Here is a 27,444-nt window from a genome sequence, read left to right on the forward strand (position 1 = left end):
ACAAGACACTACCATATCAACTAGAACATCGCATAAGCTGCCATGTCCAGTCATTTCTCAAGCACTTCCAGGCGTTGTGACTCAGTCACCTCCCTAGGCAGCCCGTTTCAATTCTTGACAACACTTTGCATGAAGAAATTCTTCCTGATGTCCAGCCTGTCCCCTGGCGCAGGCTGGCCATACCCTGTTGTCCCATTGCCATTTATCTGGGAGAAGAGGCTGAGCTCTGCCTGGCTACCACTGCCTTTCAGGTACTGGTAGGGAATGATAAGGACCCCCTGAGACTCAGCTTACTCTGGGCTCAACACCCCCAGCTCCCTCAGCAACTCCTCACTCCTCATATACCTTGTGCTTCAGACCTTCACCAGCTCTGTTGCCCTTCTCTGGACATACTCGAGCACCTCAATTGTCATTCCTGAAGTGAGGGGCCCAGAACTGAGCACAGGATTCAAGGTTCAGACTCATCAGTGTCGAGTACAGGGGGACGATCACTGCCTTGGTCCTGCTGATCACTCTTTTTGACACAGGCCAGGATGCCATTGGCCTTCTTGGCCACCTGGGCTCACTCCTGGCTCATGTTCAGCCACTGCTGACCAACACCTCCCAGGTCCTTTTCTGCTGAGCAACTTTCCAGCCATTCTTCCTCAGCCTGTGGTACTGTTTGGGGTTGCTGTGACCCAAATGCAGGACCTGGCACTTTGCCTTGCTGAACCTCACACAAGTGGCCTTAGCCAATGGATCCAGCCTGCCCAGACCCCCCTGCAGAGCCTTCCTGCCCTCCAGCAGGTCAACACTCCCACCCATCTTGGTATCATCTACCAACTTATTGAAGGGTGCACTTCATTGCCTCATCCAGATCATTGATAAAGGCATTAAATGTGACCAGTCTCAATGCCAAGCCCTGCCTTTGTAGAAGCAATAAGCTATTTTGCCTTTGGTGAAAAGCACTTCAGCAGCACTGACATTTTTCATCCTCTGGTACATCATGCCTATGGCTTAAAAGCAACTAATGGATACATTTCGTTCTATTTTGTATATGCATACATACCTAGATCATTCACTGTCTTTTTTTTTTGGCCTTGGCATACTGGAAAAAATTTCATATGCACTTCCTTAACATGGTTCAATTTAAATCAGTTGTCAAGCATTAAAATTATGGATATAAATCTGGTTTCTACATCTGTTTCCTTATTCCTATTGCTATCACACTCCTTACCTCTGGTAACTTTCAGACCCCATTTCTGCACAGCAGATAAAAAAACCTTAGCTTGTATCCCCTTGAACTCCAGAGCAGTTATCCTGGTATGGCTGTCCCAGTTCCATCAGAGTAGCTATATCTGCAATTGGTTTTGTTCTATTTCTGCTACTGTACTGACATCCTAAATCTGTCCAAAAATGCTTTTCATCTTAATCCAGGATGAACTAGTATCTCCTAAAATAGAAGATGTATTGCCTGCATATTTTGTGAAGACTAGGTAGTGGTGCACTAAACCACTGCTTTTACACTGGTCTTTCCCAGCTCCTGGAAATCTGGTCTTTCCAATTCCTAAGGATGATAATGAGAAGAGAGGGATGCAAAAGTAGAAACAGAGGAAAAGTTTCTGGGTGAAGCATTGCTGCAGGACCTAATAAAGGAACTTTAGGACTCCAAATTAGACATGAAAGTGTTGAAACAGACTAAAATTAAAAAAAAATGTACTTGTGCTTTATCAAAGATTTATTTTTAGTGGCTTTAAACATACTAAGTCTCAGATATAATTGACAATTAGTTGCTAAATGGAATGTGTTTATTTATTATGGGACATAAAGCATTTGGAAAGGACTGACTGGATGGAGCAAAGTAATAAGATTTTTTTTATTTTTTCATATGCAGAGAAAAATCAGCTGCTGCTTAGATCTTTCTCCAAAATTTGGTGAAATTCAAAAGTAATAGATTACTTTTCTTATGGGAGCATATGTATACTCAGTTAGAAGGAACATAGGATGGTCCACAGGATAAAACTTTGAAGTCTTGAATACATTGTGCAGGCTGTTCCAAAAAAGTTCATCTTTTTCTCATTTTAACCCACCATATGATATTTTACATAATTCACACACTGCATACTTTCTTGGAAACAGGCCAGACACAGAAACTAAAATAATGATGTTCTCCAAATTACATCTGTTGTCTTTGGACATCCTGGCTGAATTCAATCAAGACTTCACATCCTGTTAAAAATGTTACTTATTCTTCAGGCACCACTGTCAGTCAGTTCAGGTTATTTTTCTCATAGTGTTTGAAGTGAACTTGATCTGCATCATTTTGGGAGCAGACACTCAGTCATTTACTGTCTTTTAGCTGAGTTTCAGTATTTGCTCACTGAAGGGGCAGGAGATTCCAACTGAGGGTACAATACTTTTAGGCATTTTGTCTAGTTTAACTTGTAATCACGCTTTCAGCTAAATGGAGCAGCACATACAATAGATAAGCCCCATGAGAAAAGGTCTGAAGTTTAGGTGATGGCTACAACAAATTACAGAATTAAAGCATTATCTATCTGATACCCACTACTGAAGGAGACCTTACTAAATTATGGAAAATTCAGTCTGTGTCCTCATTAGAGGTTGGACTGTGTAGATTTCACCACTACTCCCCCCATGTTTTTTAATGTTTTATGTACTCAACATTTCACTCAATAGCCTAGCTTGAAAAGTAAATTTAATGTGGTTAAAGTTTGCAACGGAGAGTAAAGGAAACAAATTATTTTTAAATATATAGTTTAATCTGAATGCAAGTTGGAGACTTTTTTTCTTTTCTCAAAGAACTAAACCAATAATGATTTAAACTGATAGATTATTTTCATTTGCTTTGTGGCAAAAGAAAAGACATTTTTAATTTATAGTGAACCATTAAAACCAAAATCACAGACAAAGACTCTCTAACTAGTCAAAGTTAGACAGTGGTATGTTTATTACGCTGGCAGGCAGCACCGTGGGGATCGTCCCCGAAATGCATGATCACACCATACAAGGATTTTTGCCTTCTATTTATTTCCCAAAATGATGCATATGCACAGCCCCAGCACCTCCCATCCCCACTTTGTATTAAAATGAGGTTGCGCAGTTCTTCTCTTGAATTGGGTCGGTGGTCTCCAATTGGGTCAGTGGTCCCAGGGATGAAGTCAGGAAGGTCTTCGTCAGGTCTCTGTGACCCTCTGGCACGATCCAAGGTCCCCTGATCCATGATGGATTGACACAGGGTCCAGGTGCTGGGCACTGTTCTACTGGTCTCAGTATGTTCCTATTATGGTTCACTTGCTCCACTTCCTTCTACAAATAAGCTGATAATATAACAATTAACTTTAGCTTAAGCATCCAATAATCATTAACCTATCATTGGTGTATCTAACTTCAATATGAGCTGGTTCTAACCCTCAGAGAAAATCCTAACCCTTTAAAATCATGATTCAATAGAAGTCGCTGAAGTCTCAACATGAACTTCAAATCTCAATTAAGTGTAAAGTAATTTTTGTGTCCTATCTGCAGGGTATTTTTTACAGCTGTAAAACACTTTGTAGCTCTCAACACATGAAGAACTTTCTCCTAATACCTGATAAGTCAAATCACATATCTCTACAATCTTTTGCATAAAAGTTCCTAGCATGTTGATGAATGTAGGAAATTGTTCATTACACTGTTTGTAGGCTCAAAAAAAGTGATTATTTTGTCAAAATTCATAAATGGACTAAAAATGAAACTAAAAAGCAGGTAGTTATATAAAAAAGGTATTTCTGGAAGTACACTTAATTACTATTATTATTATTATTATTATTATTATTATTATTATTATTATACCATTTCAGAGTTTGGATTTGAGAATGAGATCACTACAAATGCTGACTGAGAAAGATTTGGAAGGAAGTTCATGAAATATGGAGGAGAATAAGGTGTTTTTTTTTTTTTTTAAATATTTATTTTTGTTTGCAAATGCTTTTCCTCACTGTTAAAGGAAAGAATACTCACTGCATTTTCTGCATTGCCACAGTGGGTTGTTCTGGAATCACACAACTCTAGGACTGGGAACAACTGTGCCACAGCCGACAGGAACAAAAATATATTATTAGATCTTGGAGAACAGTGTACTTAATGACTTTCCTCATGCTAGTTTCCAGGCCCAGCTTGTGCAAGACCAAAATTCATCTTTGAAAAACTACAGACTCCCTTTATTCAAAGGGACAAAAGTATCTGGCCTATTTTGATATGTGTCTTCAGGCACTGTAGACCAACAAAATTACACATAACATATCCCACAGTATTGAAAACCCAGGCCAATTACAAAAACGCATTTCTAAAATCATGTCACTAAGAGGTGAGCTAATGCCACTGTCATTCCCTTCCCATGGTTAAAACATACCAGTCTTTGTCAGGTTTTTTCTCCCAGTATCCCAAAGGTTTTACAGCTGCTTGAATCCTAAAGCCTTTTGGATGGATTAGGGTTGTAACTTTGTTCTCCTGGCTTCAGATGAAGATACATGGCTGTCTACATGTATCTAACTTCTTGAGTAAAATGATGCTATTAAATTAAAAAAAAAGAAAAAGATGCACCCCTCACAAAAAAAACCCCAAAAGACCAACCCAACAGTATTCCTCATATAATACAGAATCCCATTGCTTTTCAACAGAAAAAAAAAAAAAAAACCAAAACAAAAACCAAACTCACCAGATTAAAATCCCTACTGCTATTCATTGGTACTTTTTAAAAACGAAAAAGAAATTATTATACCTGAAAACTAGATTTAAAAGTCAGAGATTTATCTGGCCAAAACCTGGTCATTTTTAACATCCACACGTTTTATTAAAGCAATTCTTTAGAACGGTTCGAGTGACAGTCTTCATTCAGTCATGCTCAAAGACACAAAGATTTTACATATTCCTGCTTTCTGCCTCACACTCTATTGAGGTACACAACTAAGAATAATCTTTTTGCATAATTCCTCCATCTGCATCCTCAGGTAAAAAATTTGGTAGAAAACATGTTAAATGGAGAAAGAGAACATCAGTGATTAGGAAAGATTGGTATGAAATTACTGTAGAAGTGAATGAGATGTTCTTCCAACAACTGATGAAAAAAGAATAAAATTATCCTCGTATTTTTGAAAAGCTGCTGAATGGTTTTGCACCACATGTTCTGTGAGTATAAAAAAAAATCTCTCCCAAACTCTTATAATATGTAACACTCTACCTCCAGAGAAATCTGCTTCTGCTTTCCAAAAAATATAAGTCCTGAATTGAAATGTCACATTGAAAAGTTACTGAGGATTATTTTGAATATCCCAGCATGTAAAGCAATACAGCGTTTATTGAGTCCATGTTCAATACAAAATAAAACCCTGTTGGAAACATATTTCAATGATTATACTAAAAACCACAGCTCTGTCTCCTGAGAAGGCAGAAACATGCATAAAAAGTTTTCAAGAATTTGGGTTTCTTTGGGTCTCATGGTCCCAAGACTGGAAGAGCAATAGAACTGCTTAGGGGCCCACCCTGGAACTCTGGCAGTCAAATGTGCAGCGGCTATCACTGTGCAGTATCACAGTGATAGCAAGAAGGAGATGTTATCCTGAACACAGACTCTTGTTTCTGTTGCTGAAGGAGGAACTATATCCTGAGAGGCTCAGCAATGGCACACTGACAGCAGCAAAGCCTCAGGTAGTTTTGGGAGTCTCCTAGGAGGAAAGGGACAAAAACAGAAGATGAAGAGAATGTTGGGAAAAAAACATGAGTAGAAAAAAAGACACTTCTGAAAGACAAAACAAATCAAATCTAGCAATGTGGTTAGTCCTATCCTTCCTAGCCATGCCTTACTCTTACACCTCACATTTTCATCCCTAATTTTCTTTTATGGACACGCATATCATGTTGATTATATCCCATGGCAGGTGATGCACCACAAATCTATCCAGTTTCTAACCAACTTCAGCCATGAGATTTTGCTTCTCCATGGCCCTTGGTGGTGCGTCACAGTAGCCTTGGCTACAGGGCAGATATTGATTCAAAATACAAATACAGTGTGAGAGAATTTCACAGCACAACAGGGCTATTGTGGCTGGTCTGAACAGCCCCTGTTTCAGCAGCAAATGGAGAATACAAGTTCCTGAGCATCTTGCTAGATGTTTTACATCAAACATGCTACATTTAGCATTCTGATTTCTTCTTGTACTTGTTCAGGAACTCGTGACCGAGATATAAAAATGAGAATGTTCCTGCAACATCCTATTACATTAATAGGGCTCAAGCACAGAAATACAAGTGTGCCATCAGAATGTTGTCTTTTTTACACTGATGAAGAAGAAATTAATGGTAAAAAAATCACAAGACCAACAACAAAAAAAACCACCAAAAAACAAACAAAAAAAACTACCAAGAAAACAAAAAGAAAACCAAAAAAATTTGTCATCAGTGCCACCACTGCAGTTGTTGCCCAACATGGACAGAACTGCTTAGCACCATATTCTGCAGCTTGGCTCATTCCACCTACTGCCATTATGAATCATACTCAAGAATTTTTTCTCCAAGAATTTTTATGACTTCATTTTGTCTTCATTGTGATAAAAGCTCACCCTGTGACTGAGATGATGTACTACTGATTACAGACAGAGCTCTGAGTAAAAAATTTGATTCAGATGAATTATCTCCTTTGAACAAAAAATTATCTGGACAAAAGCCTTTCTGCAGAATGTTAATAATTATTGAAATGTTATTAAATACTGTAATTTAGCTATCTTTCTACCATTTTTCACTGCCATTCAGTCTAAGCAAAAGCATTCTACCTAAGTTTGAAATATGAGCAAAAATGCAGAGCAGCAGAGAGTCATGCTCATGGAAGCCTGTGTCTTCCCCTGCCTGCAATCCCATCCAGGCAGGAGCAGCTTTTCCCTGTGAGGTCCCCCCAGGTCCTCTCAGTCTGGCTCCTTACAAACAGACTCAGCCTGGCTGCCCTTCCAGCCAGTCCCCTGGGGTAGCAGCGGTGACAACAGAAGTGGTGCAGCACCCAGTGGGATTTGTGCGTGTGCACCGCTATGCAGGATACTCCTCCTTAAGCAATAGAGTCACAGAATGGTTTGGGTTGGAAGGGGCCTTAGAGATCACCTAGTTCCACCCACCACACACCATGGCAGAGATATCTTCCACTGGACTAAATTTCTCTAAGCCCTATCCAGCCTGGTCTTGAACACTTCCAGGGGTGGATCAACAAGACTAGGGAATTGAATTTTCCATTCATGATGTAACACTCATGATTTGGGCATAATTTTTCAATAAAGTGTACTGAAAGAAGGATAGTAACTCATATATCAAAACAATCACAATATTTTACAAAAAAATCATACTCTTTGTTACACTTCATTCTTCATATTCTTTTCTCCCAAAAAAGTTAAAATCTGATATGCTCCCTTTTCAGCTTTCTGTGAATTCTTCCAAAATTCTGAGGGGATCCAGACCTCAATAAGTGTACATTTTGAAATAATCCAGCAAAATTTTTCCCTTCCTAAAAATTTAATATCTGGTGAGTGACTGTATTATAACCTATGAAATGTAAAAGTATATTATTTTGAAATTTTAAGTACTTAATATGACATATTGGACATTCTTGTGATAGTTAAATAAGGTTCTTTCTTTCTCTATTGAATAAATAGGAGCACAGACTACACATTCTTATTCACATTATAAGGACTCCATATTATGTGTGTAAAATAATTCTCACAGGAAGCAATGCATGTTATTAATGTTATTAATGAAATTTGCTACTTTACTAAATACATTGCAATTAGTGGAAATTACACATTAAAATATTAATACTGCATGCTAAAACTTCAATGACTTGCTTAGCTTTTCCATTTTTTAGAATGCAGTGAAACATAAAACCACAGGATAAACTTACATACCCATGACTTTCCATCTTACTGGATCCCTTCTATGTGATCCTTTGCTTAACAGTGTGAAGTCAGAACTGGAAGATGTATACTTACTGAATAAAATTTGTCTGTAGCAGATGTATCAGCAAGCCTTGGAATGCATTTTATTTAAATGCATAAAATTTCCAATAACTAAAAAATGGAAGTGGTGCTGCACACTCCATGATTTCATACTAACCACAAGTATCTGGTTAGACTTGTGTAGGATGAGAGGTTAAGGCAAATTCAGAGTATTTTTCTTCCTTCCCCCATATTTTATGCTTTAGATTCACTAAATAAGTTTGGGTTTAAAGTATTCCCCAGGATCTTCATGCTGCCCTTCCCACAGCAGCAAATCTTGGTGCTGGCTTTGCACAATGAATATGATCAGAGTTTCTAGTCCAGAAAGAAGAGAGGTACAGATTTACCCAAGAATTCAGAATTACTAATATCGAGTAAAACCACTGATCAAAACACCACAAATGCTTTGGAAATTCTTAGTCAGTTTGCATCTCAACAGAAGAAATGTAAATGAATTTAGGCTTAAAAAATACTCTTTGACTGCTCACTCATACTATTGTCAGTTGTCAGTTAATCCAGTTACTCAAATTTGAACAATAAGTGTTCAGACATTGTAGCTGAGGTTTGAAAATACTTTCAGCAGTAGCCTAGTTTTATTTAACTTTTAATTCACGTTTAGTTGATTTGTTTCACTGTAAAAAGGACACTAAATCAAATTCTGAACAGGTATGAACATATAATATTCTAAAAGGAAATAATTAGTAAATAACAAATAATGAATAAATAAATAAAAATATTATGAACACACTTAAAATCCTTATGGTAAAAATATATTTCTATAGTGAAATAATGTTTCCTATCAAGGAAAGGGCACAGAGAAGGTCTTCAACTCTTATACTAATTTAACCACAAGGTATTTTCTGAAGAAAATATGGAAGTTGCAGTAATGTTTCCAGAGTGGAAAACTATAGCCTGCTATGTTCAGACAAGTATGGGAAATAATCAGCAGGAAGAAACTGGAGCTGGGATTATGCCAAGGTCTTCTGTTGCAGCAATATCAGTATGCCCTAAAACCTGTTCTGTAAATGAAGGGCTTTTATCACAGTTAATGTAAACATGATGTAGGAGGTGAAAGAATTTTGATAACATTATTTTTATAAAAAGGATTTGGATATGGATTTAGATATTCATGTACATTTGGGAACTGCCAATGTCCAGGTGCAAGCTTCATTAATTCTGCACATCTGTGCTCTCTGCTTTGAGGCATAACTTGTACCACTGAACCCTTAGGTACAATTACTAAACCTACTGCTTACACTGGGGGCCTTGTTCTAATGAAAGTGATTTATTTTTTTTACTTGGAAATGAGTGATCAGACAAGCAAGAACATGAAGCCATATTGCTGGAAAATATTTTAGGAAATATGACTTAACATGTCATTTTTTGAATGACAAAAAAAAAACCAAACTGACAGATAACAGACTATATTAAAAACATCACATATTCAAAAGTCAGTAAAAAATTTTATCATCAGTCATTGCAGTTTCAAAGGTGTTTACTCTAAGCTACATTAGTAATGAAAACCAATAAATATTAAAAATGTGCATATGTATAGACATCATTTTGCAAAGCCAGACACTCACAGGACAGCATGAGTGCAGCACCATCCTGTAGACAGTGAAATCTGGCAAATCTTGGTGAGGAGCTTGTATTCTGCAATGTGTCTGGGATTCCATTCTAAAGCTTATTTAGAAGCTCCATTTCTGATCCAAGCAACCTTTTTTTTTTTTTTTTCCCCAAAATGGAATATGTACAGTGTACTAACTCACCTTGAGGACTTTGCAATTCACAAAGTTAAAAGTCTTCAACTTAAGAGTGCACTGCAAGTACATTTATGTTTTCAACTTTTCTCCATCCCAAGATACCTTGCTTATCTAATGCACCATGTCTTAGGTGCAGTTTTTAAACACTTGCAATCTGGATTTTTTTCAAATATTCAAAATATCTGAAGTACTTTGTTTTTTACAGAGCTGGGATCACTGGTGTTCTGCATAGCAACATATTTAGTAGTTTTCTCACTTTTACTAGAAGAGCCCTTTTATAAAATTTAGTTTGTACATTAGGCAGTAATTGGAATCAGTGTGTCATGAATCCTAGTTTGCCAATGAGTGAGTTGGACTAGAGATGTTGTAATTATTTTATTGTCATGTCTGCTTTCTCTTCACACTTAATAAGTCAACTGTTAATATTAGCATTAATATTCTTAAATGAGGATAATGTATCAAATATATGTATATCTTCATGTCCCTAAACTCATATATTGTGCTTGTAAAAAGAATGCTATTGAATTATGATAAAAAACTTTATGCACCCAAATGCAAAGAAATTACTTTGAAAAGTTATTCAAAAGAACTGTCACTGTGTCCTTCACATTAAGCTAATCACAAAGAAAACAATCTATTCTATAAACTACATTTGTAGCAGTTAGACAGATAGAAAATGGATTATAATAAAGAAAATTAAGAATTGCTACTATTTAGCAAAGATGATTACAAATCTTTGTTGATTAAATTTTGCAAACTGCTATGTCCACTAATGAGCACATAAGCTGATTTAGTAGAATTAGTCCTTTGTATTCAGTAGAGTAATACATCCCTCTTTGTGTTGAATGGACAAAAGCAAAGTGCCATCAGGAGCTGTCTGCCTGCACACACACACTCTCTATAGAAATTGCCATGTTATTGGAAGCATAGAGGAATGCCACTAGGAAAACACAGGAAAGCCAAGCCAACATTTGAGATAGCAAAATTGATTTATCAGACGTTTTCATTCAGATTTGAGAGGTATACTTCAAAAGCCCCTGTTTTGCTGCTGCCCATTAAAAGCGCCTATGGCATTCTTTATGATTATTAGTGAAACAGAAATTAAACATCAACTGACCCGTACAGTGCTCACTGGAGTCACATGTCCCGAGACCCAGATACTGCACGGCATCCCTGTGTGATGAGCAGCACGTACATACCCACTCAGGATCTGCTTGGGTGTGCCAGCACAGATGAATGAAGGAAATTTGGTGAAACTTCCTAAGCTGATGCCCACACTAAGAATGAATGTTCTTGTTTTCTGTTTTAAACAATATATTACTTGTTTGCAAGCTTCTGTTCAATTAAAAAACCCAGCAAACTGATGATGTCTCAGTAATGTTTACTAGAAATAGATTAATAGAAGGACAATCCTGAAAGATTCAAAATGCCTCTTAAAAGAAGTCATAGGAAATATAGCATTGCCATTAAGTAGATGTACATTGACTATCTCAAATGTGGAAAAAACATAGCCACGCATTCTTTAACATGCAAAAGGTACATCAACATCCTAATGCCAGACAATATTTTGAATTTGCTAACAGCATTATGTAGGAAGAGCATTTTTTATTAGGCATATTTTCAATGGGAATATTTTGAATGACTTGAATGTTTCTTGGGAATATTTTGAATTACTTGAATTATTTGTAAAAAAAAATAAATTCAGTGCCATAGGTTTTAACACAACTCAAACTGATGACAAATTGTCAATGACATTGACCCCTTCCTCTGTTTTCAGCAGCAAGCTATACAATGTTAGCACTAACTTCCTACTGTTCTGACTCAGGCAGCAATCTACCCTTTTGTAGAATTCTAGAAGCTTAGAGAAAGAAGTCTGTTGCTTGAAGATGACTAAACATGGAAGTGTTATTATTAATAATTTCTACTATGTTTAACGGGTCAAGTGTGTAAAAAAACAGCCAAAAGTTCTTGCTGTTCTATGTGTATCTCTTCTGCCTAAATATATGCTGCCACATAATGTATGTCATAAGTATTAATTTCATCTGGGCTTTCCAAACTATATTTTTTGTATAAGATATGAAATATGGGTTATTATTATAATCCCCTCATTTCTAATGTTCTCAAATAAGTGACATTTGAAAGTGTTCTGTGGCATTTGTTTTTTTTTCTTCCTCTCCTTTAGCAGCAAAATGATATTTCATCACAAATAGACCAAGCACACACAATGGATCTGGGAAGAATTAGCCTTCAGCTATTGATTTCTAGCTGTAACAGTAACGCAAAACTTTGCATGGTTGCCTTTATACAACAAAATGAATAAAGTTCAGGTTTCCTGATAAGTTGACATGTGGCTGCAGAACTAGTGCCCGCACAGCTCTAGTCTCAACTTCATTTTCCCAAAACTATCCCTTAGCAGAACAATGGTTTTCACCAGCAGATACAAGTTTGCTGCCACTGCTTCGTGTACAACTTAGAAAACACTCTTTGAAATCACCCTTTCTGCTTCCAGGGATGTCCATTTCTGAAAAGCTGAGTTCAGCACTTGCCTGTGCAGAACCATCTGCATCCATTCTAAAGGTTTTCTTGACCCAACAGAAAAAGAACATATAGGAACCAAAATCAGATATATGTTGATGAAGGTCTTGAAAAGCAGTTGAACACCGGTCAGGCATGAGGCACTTTCATTAAAAATTTTTGAAGGCCCTATTTAAAGTCTCTCTGCACAGAAGCTCAATATTGCCATTGTTCAGTAGGATTTAACATTTTTCTCTGTTGGGCTAGATGAAGAAGATGGGCATTGGACCTCCCTACACCAGACAAGCTCCAGTGAAGACTGTCCTTCTCTGTTACCATCAAACTTTTCAAAATGAAATGAACCTAAAATATAACAACATTTTTAGGCAGACAAATGAGAGTCTGGGTATTGAATTTTTATTCATAGAGGCTTGCCTAAATAATAACCCTCTGTCTGCAGTCACTTTCTTATGAACAACTTAATTTAAGATGATTTCAAGGGCAGAAAATTAAATCATTCACAGTGAATAGATCTTCTAATAACAAGACACTTTTATCTCACAGGCAGCAATGTTGTCAGTATTTGAGCATAATTGGGACTAGAAATTGGTAATTTTGCTGTAAAGTAGCTAACCCAACAATAGAGACTTTTAAAATAGACTTAATATTGACTCAGGCTGTTTACTTGAAACTTCACCAGCTACGTGACATTTTGGTTTGCTAAGTATTAATGGGCACAGGGTCTAAGCTAACTCTTGTTTCCTAACCAGTCACTTGCCCTAGTTATTCAGACTCTCTTAACTGAATGGTGGTGGAAATGAATTTATCTTCAGGGATTTTAGAAAATTGACTTAAAAGAATCTTTAATGCAAAACACAATCCTATTGTAACCTAAGCTGTAGGGCAGGGTAGTGTGGGAGGCTGGCATTTTGAGTAAATAACTGGGTACCATAAAAAACCCATGGGAATGTGAACAAAACATTAAAAGCACTATTAAGTCATAGAAAGGTCAAAGTTAAGATAAACATCTGAAAGTAAGACACTTAAAAAGTGTCACTTTGTCAGTTACACTTTGAAATACTGACAGTCAGCATTTCTGTCTAAACTGTATGACTCTTAAGCTCTTTCTCTTCAGGATGATGCAACCACTGGAAATTGGAATTTCCTTTTAATCCCTTCCCTCTTCATAGTTTCACTAAAGGTATTATGGTTATGCTGCAAGTGGTTCATAGGCTATTTAGAAATACTATTACACCAGACATGGCTTTTTTTTTTTTCTTTTTTTCACCATAATGTCATTGCAGGAGATGCAAGGTGGCAAACAGTTACTAAAAAATGTCCCAGGTCATTCATAGCTGCTTGGAACCTTGGAAACCATGATACTAAAGGAACATAGGGGCATTGTTGGTTTAAACCCTCATCTGCAGAGATGATCTTTCACATCATTTTTTTATTGTCATTCAGGCAAGTTTCTGGACAGCATCTTCTGAAGTTTCCTGATCTCCTCACAAGGAGAGAGGTTGCCCTAAAATCAAAATTTTATCATCCATAATACTCCCATTTCCTAGCTTGTACGCTGATCAGCCATAATAAAATAAAATCAGGAATCACCTATTTTTCCTTTTCTAGTTCTTCTTCCTTATCAGATATGCACTGTCTTTTATCTCACTGTTGTATATAAATAAAACAAAGAGGACTACTACTACTGTGAAGCAAAATAGCAAGTTTAGCAGAAGGGAAAACAAAGCACAAAACATAGCAGCAGTATGACTGTTGCATTTCATAATTTCTTTAGGGCTCCTTCCACTGGAGAGGTTACTCTACATAATCCACCAAAGAAGTTGAAATTTGTATAAAAATAATCAGAAAAATTCATTGATAAAAGATTTTAAAGGTTGTGTTAGGGATGTGCAGGCCTACATCTGAGCTCCATGCCAAAATTCAGAAAAATTTGTGTATTACTGGAAGCTCTGGCACAGATCATGTGATATTGCCTTGGCCAGTACTCATTTGGTCAGTGTGTCCAAAGCACAGTGTTGGGTTTGAGTTTTCATTGGGAATACAAACACTGAACTTTTACTCACTCCCAGAATGTGAAAAAAGCAGATTAAGGATGAGCAACTAGTTTTCTTCAGATGGTTCCTTTTTTGTTCCGTCTAAAAATTTTGTCCAAGCATAACAAAAAGAGGGCTTTGTTTGTTGGGAAAGCCTGACACTACAGATTGGAAAGATTTTCTCTGATGGTGCCACAAACTTGCTGAAAATCTCAGATGAACAGCCATCAGCTTTTGATGGCTCTGCATCCCAGGCTCAGATTTCTCTGGACTCACTGAGCATCTGTCACTTGTTTGTAAGCTCTAGGTCTGACACACACAGAACATACCTGATTCTACTGGAAGTGTATGTGAAGCTTATTTATCTACTAGCCTGAAACCAAAGGTATTAAAAATATTCTTTTGAAGGTTAAAATTATTTAATATAAATTATATTAATTTTATTATTTCATTATCTTCCTCAGTGAAGAACATCTTAACACTTACAGAAACTAGTAATTTTTTTATACTTTTAACCCTGTACATCATGGTATATGACAGTCAGAATGTGACAATAGTCATCATTTACTTGTATATCAAACGATTTTGACATTTATAAATTGTATAAAAAGTAAAGCCAAATAATTTAATAAATAAAACCCTATGTTTGTTTCTTGGGGTTTTAGCTGTAAGTTGTTGTCATGATGTCACAGAATTCTTTAGGTTTGAAGACAATCCTGGAGAATATATATTCTGAAACCTTGCTTAAAGCAGAACCCATTCTACCATTAGATCAAGTTGCTTCAGCTGAGGTTATAAAATCTCCAAGGATAGTGTTACACACCAATTTGATAGGATAAACACAAAACCATATATTTCTGAAGTTACTATTAACAGGAGGGATGTAGCATTTGTCCAGGGTTTTCTGTTCCAAGACCTCTGTTCTGCCACACACATTCATCACATGCCCACAAACCAGGTCTCAGTCTGCTTTTGCCATGCTGGTACATCCTTTCATGCTGCTTCCCTCTACCCACCCAGCAGGGACTACTGTCTTAATTATTTATTGCTTTCTAACCTAGAGCGCAAACATAAGCTGTCAATGGCCTTGCTAACCACATAGCCCCAGGCAAATCTCTTTGACTTTCTGCTTAGCTAAGACCAATTGCTAATTGTCCCCAGGGACTCTGTCACCCTCTGGTATCCAGCCACCAAATGTCACAGAAAGTGTGAGGCTAAGCAGCAGTTGCATAAGAAGGTTCATCTGTACTTCTTTGTTTGTCAGATCATACTGAACAAACATTGCCAGAGCCGGGCAGCTGCAGTCAAGGTCCCTTTTGCAGTGATTTTTGTTACACTTTTAAATTGTTGTCTTTTTTTTCTTCCTTATATACAGACAAAATTTCTCTTGTAATTTCTAGCATTGTTTCTTGTCTTTTGTTGTGCAGCTCTAAGAGTCTGGTTTTGGTTTCTCTACAGCTGCTGTAAAGCGGAAAGTTGAAATTTCAATAGAAAGCATTATTAACCCCGACACATCTGCCTGAAACAGCCAATTAGAGCCAGAACCAGTAGAATACTGCAACCCTCATATTTTGCAGATATTTTCAAAATTTACTGTTTAATGGAAATTACTCAGGTTGCTAATGCATGTCTCCAGTGATGGTGGTAAAGTATGTAATTGGTTACAGGTGGGAAGACTTACATATGCAACAAATATGATAATTATTCCCATGTGACCTCATTAAGATCTTTTAACTTCCTACAAAGTATTTTATCTCATAGCTTTGAAAAAAAAGTTGCCATTTAAGGGCTATGTATAAACATATAGGGAAATTATCTCAATATTTCCCCATACCTGTCATTAAGTGTTATAGTTGACAGCAAGAAATAATAAAATTCTCTTTTGCTTGAGTTAATGAAGCTAAGTTTATGTGACAAGTTTACCTAAAAGACAGTTCTGAAGACAAGTCACACACAACAAGTCACAGGATTTCTAGGCGAAGAATAAGGAGAGAGAAACTTTACATTGGATCAAAAGGGTTACACCTAAGCAGCTCTCCTGAATCAACATGTTTGGTGACTACAATAAATTAAAGCAATAAAATTGTTTATTTTTAATGAACTTATACTGTAATGCATGATTGAGTGTGAACAATATTTAGGACCATAATCAGTTTGAGACAATTAAGAAGCTAATTTGAAATATATTTGACTTAATCTGAAATGCAGTAATTTCAAATTCTGGGAATGGAAAGATAACATTTCAGATGATTATTTTTATCTCTCCAGGAACACTGTAACTGAATGAGATCTGTTCTCCCCAGTCTTCCAGCAGTGCCAGAATCTGACTGTGGAATATATTTCTAAGCTTCCTGTCCACAGAAGATAGCATCAGATTGTTTGTAACTTGTAATCTGAAGCAAGGTATATAGATTTTGATTTAATTTTGATTTATTTTCAATTCTTCTAACAAATATTTTCTTCTTTTACTTTGTAATGTAAGCAGCCTAAAACAGGATTCATTTCACTCATAGAGCAAACTGAAACTTCAGTCATACACTTCTCTAAATAACAGAAAATTGATGTCCCAAAGAGCAATCAACATTCAGAAGGCATAAAAGAAGACTTCAGATGCTAATTGAAATTTATTTTATATAAGTATAATTTAGTGTAAATAGTAACATAGTCATTACTGATTATGAGAAGGAATAAGGAAACAAATGGCAAAACCTGAGTTTGAGCTGTATTCACTGATGCCACCTCTTTAAATCTTAGAAGTCAGATATCACTAAACTCGTTCTTTCCATGTGAAGATATTTAAATATGCTGGCCATCCTTTAAAAGCTGTAATTCTAAAAGATATGAGGGCTTTATTTTGTGTTACTTAAAAGCAAAAAACAAAAACCAACAAAACAACTCTTCCCCCCCTCTCCCTCCCAAAAAACTAAAACACCACAACTGTGGAAAGCCAGCATTAATTAGACAAATTGGAATCTAAAAGGACCCCTAGATACCAAAAGGGCATAAAAGAGAACTCCCAATTTTTCAGATATTCCTGTGGTAATCAGAACATGGCACAAAACCAGCAGTTTTAAGATCTGAATGCATTTCATTTTATAAGACAGCCATTTGGCCCCAGTTTTAGCCAATGGACAAGCATATACATAAACCATATTCTGCCCAAAGAAAATGTTGGCCTAATAATCAGGATGCTAAAAGGAAAAAAAGTAGATATGCTGATTCACAAATGATACCAAAGATTGGGTATACCTGATCTTAGATTTTTCTTCAATTCTACACAATTTTGCACAACTAAACTGGACTTATCCCCTTTCAAAAAATAACTTTCCCATAAAAGCTAAAATCTTAAACAAAACAAAACAAAACAATCTAGAATTTATTTTAATAAAATATCCAAATATTAAAATCTTAAGAATCTTGCTGGTATTTTTTCTAACTGAATGCTACATTTTGCTACTTCTTAAGAGAAAGGGTGAGAATGTGACATGAACTCCAGAGCTAGAAGAATAGGAATGGAACAAGGACTCTAGAAATTAATAATTCTTACTTCTGGGCTAGTCCTGCAGGACGTGCTCAGACTCCCTCCACTGAAATATTCTATGTTATTTGTGTGTGTGTTTGCACACAGATGTTAGCTTGTGGGTGTGCTTGACTTCTGTACAATGGCTGTGCTGCCATCATAACAGGAAATGATTAATCTGATTCTCAAACATGCAGCATTCGTAGGAAAATTAACATTTCTTCTAACCTCATTTTTTGATGTTTATCCTTAGTGGCACTTCTGGCAAGACTACTAGCACTAATTTCAGTGATAAAAAATGCTGATGACTGAATACAGTCTATGTTTAACTCAGCAATTTGTAGTTTTGTTTGATGGGAGATATAACCATAAACCTATATACAAAATGTTTCCAGAAAAAGGCCACTAACTTAATGTCATTTCATCTGAGTCACCCTGAGGCTCATTTTCCAGAGACAAGTGGAAATTAAGACTCCGGTCTCACCAATGTCATTTGGGAGCCAGTGGCATTACAGACTCCTTTAGCCTAGGAAAAGTCCTCCATGCATCTGAGTTTCAAAGATATTTAACGCTTATAGCTCTCAACACCTACAGATTCAGTTTGTCAAATGGAAAAATGAATCATTATTTTGGAAAATTTGGTTTTTTATATAGATTAGAATTGCAAAATATTTATTGGGATTGGGATCCAGTTCATCTATCCCAAATTTTTGGTTCTCTGCACTTCATTAGGACATCTGACATAGCTGTTTAGTCTATGTTTTCTTCTTCTAAAGGACACATCAAAAAGGAATGTTTTTCTGCCCCCAAAATTCCTACAAGCCCCTTTCAATTTTAAATCCTCAACTTTACATTCCATGGCTCAATTTTAAATTGTTTAATACATTTTAAAATTATGTTCAACAAATTCACTATTTTAATATGTAAGTAATCAGGTTCAAATAATTGACAGGTAACATATGTGCACTAACCCACTGACTTCAGAGGGATTCCTTAAAATACTTTTTTGTATCTTTAATGAAAATAAGTTCTTTGTTTTAATTTCAAAGCAAAAGTATGAAATTATGAAGTAACTTATTTAAAATATAGTAATGATAAAAGTGTCTTTATGAAAAGGTGTTTTTTTATCTAATATCATGCTTCCCTGAACAATTTAGTGCATTTCTTGAGAGCTGTCATTCATAAAAACTTGAAGAAAAGCATAATTTTAAAGAGTCTGCCTCTTGAAAGATCTCATGAATATGATTTAAAAATCTAAGTCCTGCAGCATAATATACACAGAATTTTAGAGCAACCACAAATAAACATTTTTATAGTTACAGATATTCTGTCAAGTTGCCTTCTGAGATTTAACTAATGTTGTATATGTCCAACTGAATCTGAGTTATGAAATCAATTGACCTCCTAGCAGGGAGGTCAATCTGTATATAATTATGCTCATGGAAACTTGCTTAAAAAGGAACAGGACTAATGTCTTTGGCAGCTGTGGGCAGGCAACACAGAACCTGGACAAAGTTGGACAAATTCCCTCTTATTTAAGAGTCTTTAAAAATGTTAGCAATTATGAACTTGCTCAGATGTGATATAACCACCACAGGAACAGAAAGACAGCTCTACAGAATCTTTACAGGCATTAAAGGATAAAATATCACAATATAGAAGGAAGTTGGTCAACAGAATATAAACTAAGAAGAAAAGTATTGAAGCAATATGTTACTTAAGAAGATATTTTTTACAAAACAAAGCAAAAATTACAATAATTCAAAATCTATAATAATTTCTAGCATTGTATCTCGTTTTATAGTCTTGAGTATTTTTGAATCATTGACAAGTATTATGTTGTGAATATTACTTCCAAATTATCTGGCGAATAGTCAAACTAAATTCCTTAAATCAAAAGTCTAGTGGCAAAATTCATGGACAAAACTAATGTACCACTTCGCAAACTCCAATGAAAAATTTCATATTCTCTATTAATTTAATTTTAATTTCAAGACAATTTCAAGCTGCTGTTCAGCAGCACCTTTGGATTACACTCGTTTCATATTGACGCACTTCATATGACTCATTTGGAATCAGCAGCTTATCCAAAATTGCAGTTGCAGAAGCTGTAGAGAAGTATAAGCTAAGGCAATTCTTGTTGTGAGAAGGTCAACCTATCTTCTTTTTCCTGGTAAATTATTTTCTCTGTGTTTGGAATTCTTTCCATATCTAATGATTTGTTCACACATGTACAGATCATAGTGAATATACTGTATGTACAGTACCAGCTTAAAACTTCTCTGTATTTGGTTTTGTTCATAAAATCAAAGGCAAGCAGCTGTAAATGTAATTTGGTCAAGATAATAAATATAGCATATAGAGGTTACAGGATTCACCAGGCATTTCACTGTGCAATTTTCAAACAAGTCCTTCATTTGTTTTTTATGAGCGCTTGTATACAATCATCATATTTTTTTATAAAGCCTGAGGCTGAGGTTGATCAGCTTTTATATGAGGCAGAAGAAGTGTGCTAGTTATTCATAATGAGGAACAGATCCTTTACTCTCAAAATATTTGGAGGCTTTTGTACTTCTTTTTAGTTACTATTGTTGTACCAATATGAGCTAATTTAATCAAGTAAGAGGATTATGATATTAAGAAAGAGACAAGTACTTTCAAGTTTCAGAATTTCTCTACTTCAAGTCAGGCAAAACTCTGATTTGTTAGCTGGCATTTATTCACCCATTCTATAAGGCTGTAAAAAGTTACCAAGTTTTCTTATGCACTGGGTCTGAAACTGTTTCAGGACAACAGGTCTGGGATTAAGGGAGTTAGAGATGCAAAACTTCTGGACATTGAATTTGATGTTTGGCATTTGATATTCCTAGCATTAGAGGCACAGAAATCCATGTCTGTACTTGCTCATGCTAAATCAGATCCTACTGCCCAGAAACGGGGTAAAAAATTGTAGTGTTGTCTATTCTGCTTGTCCCATGGATCCCCCTACATATGAATAATCAGGCCCTGGAATTAAAGATGGTTTAGCATCTATTTTTCAGTAAAGGAGACAGAGTCAGAATATTTAGTGCACTTACTAATATTTAGTTCATTACTGCTATTATTTTTTTTCTGGTTTTTGACCAAAATATATCAGAAAATATAAAAATGAAAATATAGGACTGAAATAACTTTCTCTCAATTCAGGTGCTCATTTGGGTTTGTGGAAAAATGTAATATTTAGAATTTTATCTAACTGAATAGTGTTTGAATACCTGAATACCTCAAGTACTTGAATTCCTGAATATTATCCTGAATAGCATTTTTTCTAGTGTTTAAGTCCTTGCGATGGTGTGCTCTGGCAGCTCAGTCACCCACGGTGCTGCAGGGCTGGTGTGTGGGTTTGTTTAACCCGAAATTTTAAAAGGGGCTCAAAGAACTCTATAGCTAAATCTCAAAAATCATAATTAGTGTTTAAAATCAACTCTGCTGTTTTACTAAAGACTGAGGTTAATTTATGAATGAGGTTCCAGTGTGTCATGGAGCAATCTATCAACAAAAGTGCTTAAATGGTTAGTAAGGCACTTCTTTAAAATGTAGCATAATATAATTTCTATGTGCTTTCTTTCTAAAATTAGGTTTTATTCTATCAGCCTTGCCAGCAGCAGTCCTAAACTGTCTTTAGTGTATCTGATGGTGATTTATTTTCCACTGTTTTTATATAATTAAACACTATTTTGATTCTGTTAAGTGTGGAGGGAATAAGATAAATAAACACATTATCAGATTTTATTTCTTCCTCAATGTGAGTCAATATCTGATATAATGCTTTAATTTCATGAATTAATTGTGGTCATTACTAACATTTATTTCATAAATCATCAGAATAACCCATGTTCAGGTATCCTTGGCCTGAAGCTAAAGAACTGGTATACCATAATAGGAGCAAATGAAGCCATGAACTAAAATGTATGGATTAAAAAGTAAAATAGATATAATTGAATAGTAATTTAAAATCAATCACCTTGACATTTTATTGTAAAATAATGTAATCTTTCTTCTGATAACATAACCCCATAGAAAACATGAATTAATCTTTTGATAAAGAATCATTACTCATGCAGGTATCAAGAGAAGGGTCTCTAACAAAAATATTATGTCTTGAAAAATTCTAAACCTTACTTTAATGATCTTAAGAAGCTAGAATATCATTAAATGTCTTCTTAATTTATTTCTTAATGTAAGTATTTTTATATTTTAAATCAATATATCTTGAAAAAAGATTTTAACATAAAATGTAAATAAGCAGTTGCAAAAATGTACATTCATATAAAATAAAATTTTTGAGAATTTTAATTAACCAAATATTTAGATAACTTATGAGTCAGATTTTTATTTTCTTTCTTACAGCATGCATTAAACAAACAACAACAACAACAACCAAAAGTACCAAGTTGTTATCTGGACTGTTTTCTGTGTTACTTTATCCAGCAACTATAAAACATTCATTAATCTGAAGCTTAAAAAAAAAGAAGTAAAATTAATAATTCTACATTTCAATAATTCTTAAGAGGTATCAGAGCTAGCAAAACACCTGTCAGAAATTTTTAAAAATTCAAATTGACAAAAAATATATTTATAAATTAAATGCCACGTTTACAATATATATATAGATTTAGTCCAGAATATCCTTGCACACTCCAAGCTTCTTGTACATGAGCTCAGAATAGGAATAGCATGTTAAAAAAATGCAATTGCTCCACCTAGTGAAAAACCTGTAACACATCAGGCTTAAATCTGAAGCTGAATCTATCCAATTCATTGGGCCAAATAAATATATCAATCCTGGACTTAAATTCCATTAATCTCCCTGTTGAAACAGAGTTCTGATTTTTCAGTACATTCCAGTTTTAAGACTTTACTCATAACCTTTTGACATAGAAGTCCAAAGAGGGAAACGGAACTGTAATGAAGATTAGAAGGACTGGGATGTAACCTATAATCATGTTAGTGTTATGCTAGCAGAATGCTACATTTTGAAGCCATGTACATCTTCTGGCTGTTTTCTGAAGCGGATGAAATTGAAAATTGATTAATGGCCTATTGATCTGAGAAAAAAGCTGTCAGAATTTGAATCTGTGTTTGAAATCAGTAAGATGATGATGAAACCATTTGAATGGTGGTCCTCAGAGAGCTGCAAATATGGAAAATTAATGGACCCCATGCACTTCATATTGACTTGCCTGTACTTTTTATCTCAAAGTTTCATCATCCTTATTTTGTTTCCAGATTGCATTAAGGATAAAGCTTCAGGATCCCTGAAGAAATCTAAAGATGTTAGCTATTGATTGTGACTTTTCTGACAGTTAATGAGTAACTGATCCATGAAGAAGAGAAAAGGGTGCTTGTCTGCATGAACTCTTCTCACGAGGGTGAACAATTAAGATAACTGAAAAGAAGTACTGACACTGTGCAGAGAAAGATTTGAGGTTAACACAGGATCTTGCCATCCTTAGTAGAATTAGCCAGAACAGGAGGCTGCAGAGTTCATGTGAATATCAGTGAACACAAGTACAAATTATTCAGAACAAAGTTGCCCAATTTTGTAAGAGAGTGTAGAAACCTTGTAAATTTCCATCTTCATTTCTGAAAGCATTCCAGATCTGTGTTAGTTTGCTCAAATCTGCTTTTCTCTAGGTTTATATCTACTGATAATGATTTTATCCCGGCTTCTCTCCATAGACTTACCACTCTAAGTCTCTCATAAAGACCTTTTTATTACACTGGCATGTAATTCTTTGAACAAAGACCTAAAAACCAAAAGGCTTGCTGACCTAAAAAGCTGCTAGATTATCTTTTGAAAGCAAAGAAGGGGGGAAGGGAGCTCCTTGATATTTCATAACATCAGTGAGTGATGTTTGTGAATCCAATATCAAAAAAACACTTCTAACAAGGAACAGTTGTAAAAGACGCATGTTATGTAAATTCAGTCAAAACTTAACCACATGATAGGAAAGTTAGGGGTGCATATTTGCTGCAAATTCTCTCATCAAAGACAGAGTAAATTGGTCAGGGTGCAGGTTAATACAGGGTGTGTCAGCTGGGTACAATATTTTTTCTGCACAAGAGGGCTTAGTTATCAAGATGATCTGCATGGGAATGCATCATTTTCATGATTTAAAAATAGCTACAAAACATGGTTGCTGGATTGTGTCTGTACACATATAGTCTATCATTCTCAATATTAATCTATTTTATAAAAATACAAGATATTTATTTATTTAATACATTTTAAGTTCTAAGCAGTCACAAATTTAACTACATTTGGACTGTTTCTTCATGGGTGAGAGCAGTTGAGCAAAGGTCAGAAACAAGATAAGTGTAATTGTGTTCTCTGTGGTTGAGCTATATTTCTGTTATCCATACCAGCATACTTGTAACACTCCATGGAGTGCTAGGGTTCATGCAGTATCCAATTGTTTGTGATGCTCTGAGCACATGAAACAAGAGTTTCAGGTACTCAGAACCTGAGAAAGGCTGAATCTCAGTTTACATATTGCAGTCAAAATTGTCCTGTTATTTTTTTCAGAAAATAAGGTATTTCAACAGGTCACATATTGGAAAGGTTTTTAGGAATGCGTCACACCCATCAGAAATTTACACTGGAACATTACAGAATTTACAAATGTTAGGGAGTTTTGATGTAATTGCCTTTAAATGTCAGCAAAAAGATATGCAAGAAAAAAAATGCTCTAGAAACACAGCATTCCAAAATAATCTGAATCTGTTTAGATATTAATAAGTTGTGTTAGAAAATTAAAATAGTTTTAATCTCAGTAGTGCACATCTTATAATTTTTATTGAACCAATCTGAAAAACTTATCCTTTTTTTGGCAGGGGGGAGTGTGCAACATCTGGAAAAACAGGCTATGTTTTTGAAACCACTTCTGATTTACAAGTAAGGAAGGAGCATTTTCCACTGGCAGGATTCGAAATTAGATCAAAACATCTCCAACAGCCAAAGAAAAAGAGTCAATATAAGCACAAATTAAGAAATCTCTTTCGCCCATACATTGAAGCAACAGTGTGTACTGGTAAGAGTGAATCTGTCACTCATAATGCTAATTATCTTGCAAACAATTGCTTAGGCAAGACTTTAGTAAGTTTTGTTTTTGCATACGCTAAAGCAAAACTTAAGCAGAGATCTGATAGAGACTTCTAAATTATATTCCAATATGAAAAAATAGTATCTTTACATACTTCTAATGAAAAAAAAAAAAGAGTAATCTTGAATTCATGTGATTTAGCCAAAATTCCAGTGATATATATAATACCACTTACTCACTCTTCTGCTGATTCTTTGTCATTTGTTCTTCACTATTAACCTCGTGGCTAAGAGCTGTTTACTGTGTTAAAAAAAAGAAAAATAATAGAGGAAGTTCAGAGAATATCTGTGGATATAGCCAAAACATTGGTAACATGGAAAGATTTTGTTCGTAACTTCTAAGTAAATAATCAGTATATAGCAGATTAATTATTAATTTTAGATTAGCTGAAAACATATTCAAAAAAATACTTTTTTTTTAGTTTATTTCTTTCCAAGTTTCTCTCAGTGAAGGCAAAAAATACTGGAGTAAGGTGGCTTGCAGCAGTGTTATGATGACCTCTTGTGGTTAGGTAATATATGCATTTTGGTTCAAAGTCTCTTGAAAACTTGCAGTAGCAAAGGTTAAATTCTGTACTTAAATCTGAAGAGCTTTGTGTTGTTAGTGTTGCTTAACCTGAAATTACTCCTCCTCCCAAGCACATGACCAATATTTGTTTAGCTCACTGCTAAAATATTATTTTAAAAATATCTCAGCCTTTGCACTCCACAAATGTAGAAGGTGAGAGTATAGTGTTTTGTCACATGGTAATTTGTTAAAGCAAATCCACAGCTCTACCTAAATAAAATCATTCATATAAACCCCAATAATATTTAATAAAACCGCGCCCACTACAAGTGTGAAAGAAACCATATAAGCCACTCATTATAAGAAATAATATTATATTGATAGACTGCAACAATAGATATTGAATATATATATATTTTTGAATAAAATTTTAGTGCATGAACTAACTATATGCATCATGTTTAAATTGCTGTTAAAGATGTCTCTTTTCCTCAGCTTTTCTTTCAACAAAAATCAGAGAACTGAGGATTTTCTGATGTTGCCAAATGCAGGCTATCAATCTAGATCAAACTATAGGACACCTTATCCCTTAGTAGATAAAATTGCTTAAGACTTTATTCTGATTTTCCAGTTTCCTGAAATCATTCAAAATTACGCTGATTTCATTAGACCACTTTACTGAGTGATTATACTTCAAGTGATGGTCCCATCAATATTTTTAGACCCATGGTAGTACTTTCCTGCTGAAGGATCACCAGCGGTGGTATTTACACCTGCCAGGCAGTATTAACATGACCTTACTAAATTTAGGATTTATTGCAAAGCCACTTCTGCACTGGCTCTGCTGTCTGAAGCTTTGGAAGCTCACAGGGAGCACAACCTTGGACTGCCCCCAGCTGGATGTGTGCCACATTCTGAGCCGCTGTGATTGCAGCTGGGGGAGCCTGAACTCAGCTGCTGTGAGACCTGGCTTGTTTATGCAACACATAACAGCACTGTGGGTTAAACCTACATGCTGCTCCCAGTGTACACAGCAATCATTATTAGCTCTCCCCATTACTTTTCTTTGAAAAGGTGAAAAACAGGGGCTGTTGGGCAAAACATGCTGGAACAAAACGGATGCCAACAACAAAAAAATTCAGGTTTAAGTTAAAATGTGGTTATTGGCACATGGTAGTAAGTAAGCACTGATGGCAGTCAGGTATCCTGAAAAGTCTCTCTGACTTTTGAAACATCATTGACAAAATTTTCCTGAAAATTTATTGCATTAGGAGGTCCTGAGCATTGCTGGTACGCAGACTTGGGAGACAAAACCAAATTGTTTGTGTGGAGGAGGGAAATGTTTTGTTTCTATTTTCCAACAGGGCTAATCTGTCTCATTTTTCTTTAGCTGGGTTAACTCTGCAGTGCCAAGAACTGACTGACTTGAAACTGTAAACCCGGTGTATGAGGAGCAAACTCCAATACTCTTGGCCCCATTGAACTTCCAACTAAATACAGTTTGCATGTCTGAGCACATGATTTTTCAAAATGTCTAAATGCTGCCATTATTTCCCGTCATTATTTCCCCTGGGTTACAGATGGGATAATATCCAGCCTGAGACAATTTTGATTTGACCCTCAAGGTGCAGTTGTATTGCTCCCCTGGCTCCTTTGGTTTCTTGGCTGGCTGGCTGGCTGGCTAGGAGCCACCTGCCCATTCGAGCAGCCAGCCAGCCAAGAAACCAGCCAGCTAGTGACCTCCCTGGGGGAGGTAGAGGGTGGCTGTTTTGGCAGCAAATATGCAGGCATCTTGTGCCTCACTGTGTAGCCTACCAGACCTTGCTGTGCCAGCAGCAGCATGGTATAGACAGGAATCATCTGGTGAGTACTGAGGTCTTATCATTTCTCCCCTCCCAGGACAGGGGAGGAGGTCTCATAGTCACAGCC

At 35.7% G+C, this 27,444-nt stretch overlaps 1 long non-coding RNA gene across 1 annotated transcript; it reads right to left on the reverse strand.

The window, feature by feature from the left end:
* Positions 1-1,509: 1,509 nt before the first annotated feature.
* On the reverse strand, positions 1,510-25,863 carry LOC140682447 (uncharacterized). Its single transcript, XR_012054216.1, has 4 exons — positions 25,184-25,863; positions 4,394-4,552; positions 4,003-4,065; positions 1,510-3,320 (listed from the first exon to the last, which is right to left on the reverse strand). It is a non-coding gene; the product is annotated as an uncharacterized lncRNA (long non-coding RNA).
* Between the last annotated feature and the right edge of the window lie 1,581 nt (positions 25,864-27,444).

Source organism: Taeniopygia guttata, chromosome 2 (assembly GCF_048771995.1).
Source record: "Taeniopygia guttata chromosome 2, bTaeGut7.mat, whole genome shotgun sequence".
In the NCBI taxonomy this organism is placed as follows: domain Eukaryota; kingdom Metazoa; phylum Chordata; class Aves; order Passeriformes; family Estrildidae; genus Taeniopygia; species Taeniopygia guttata.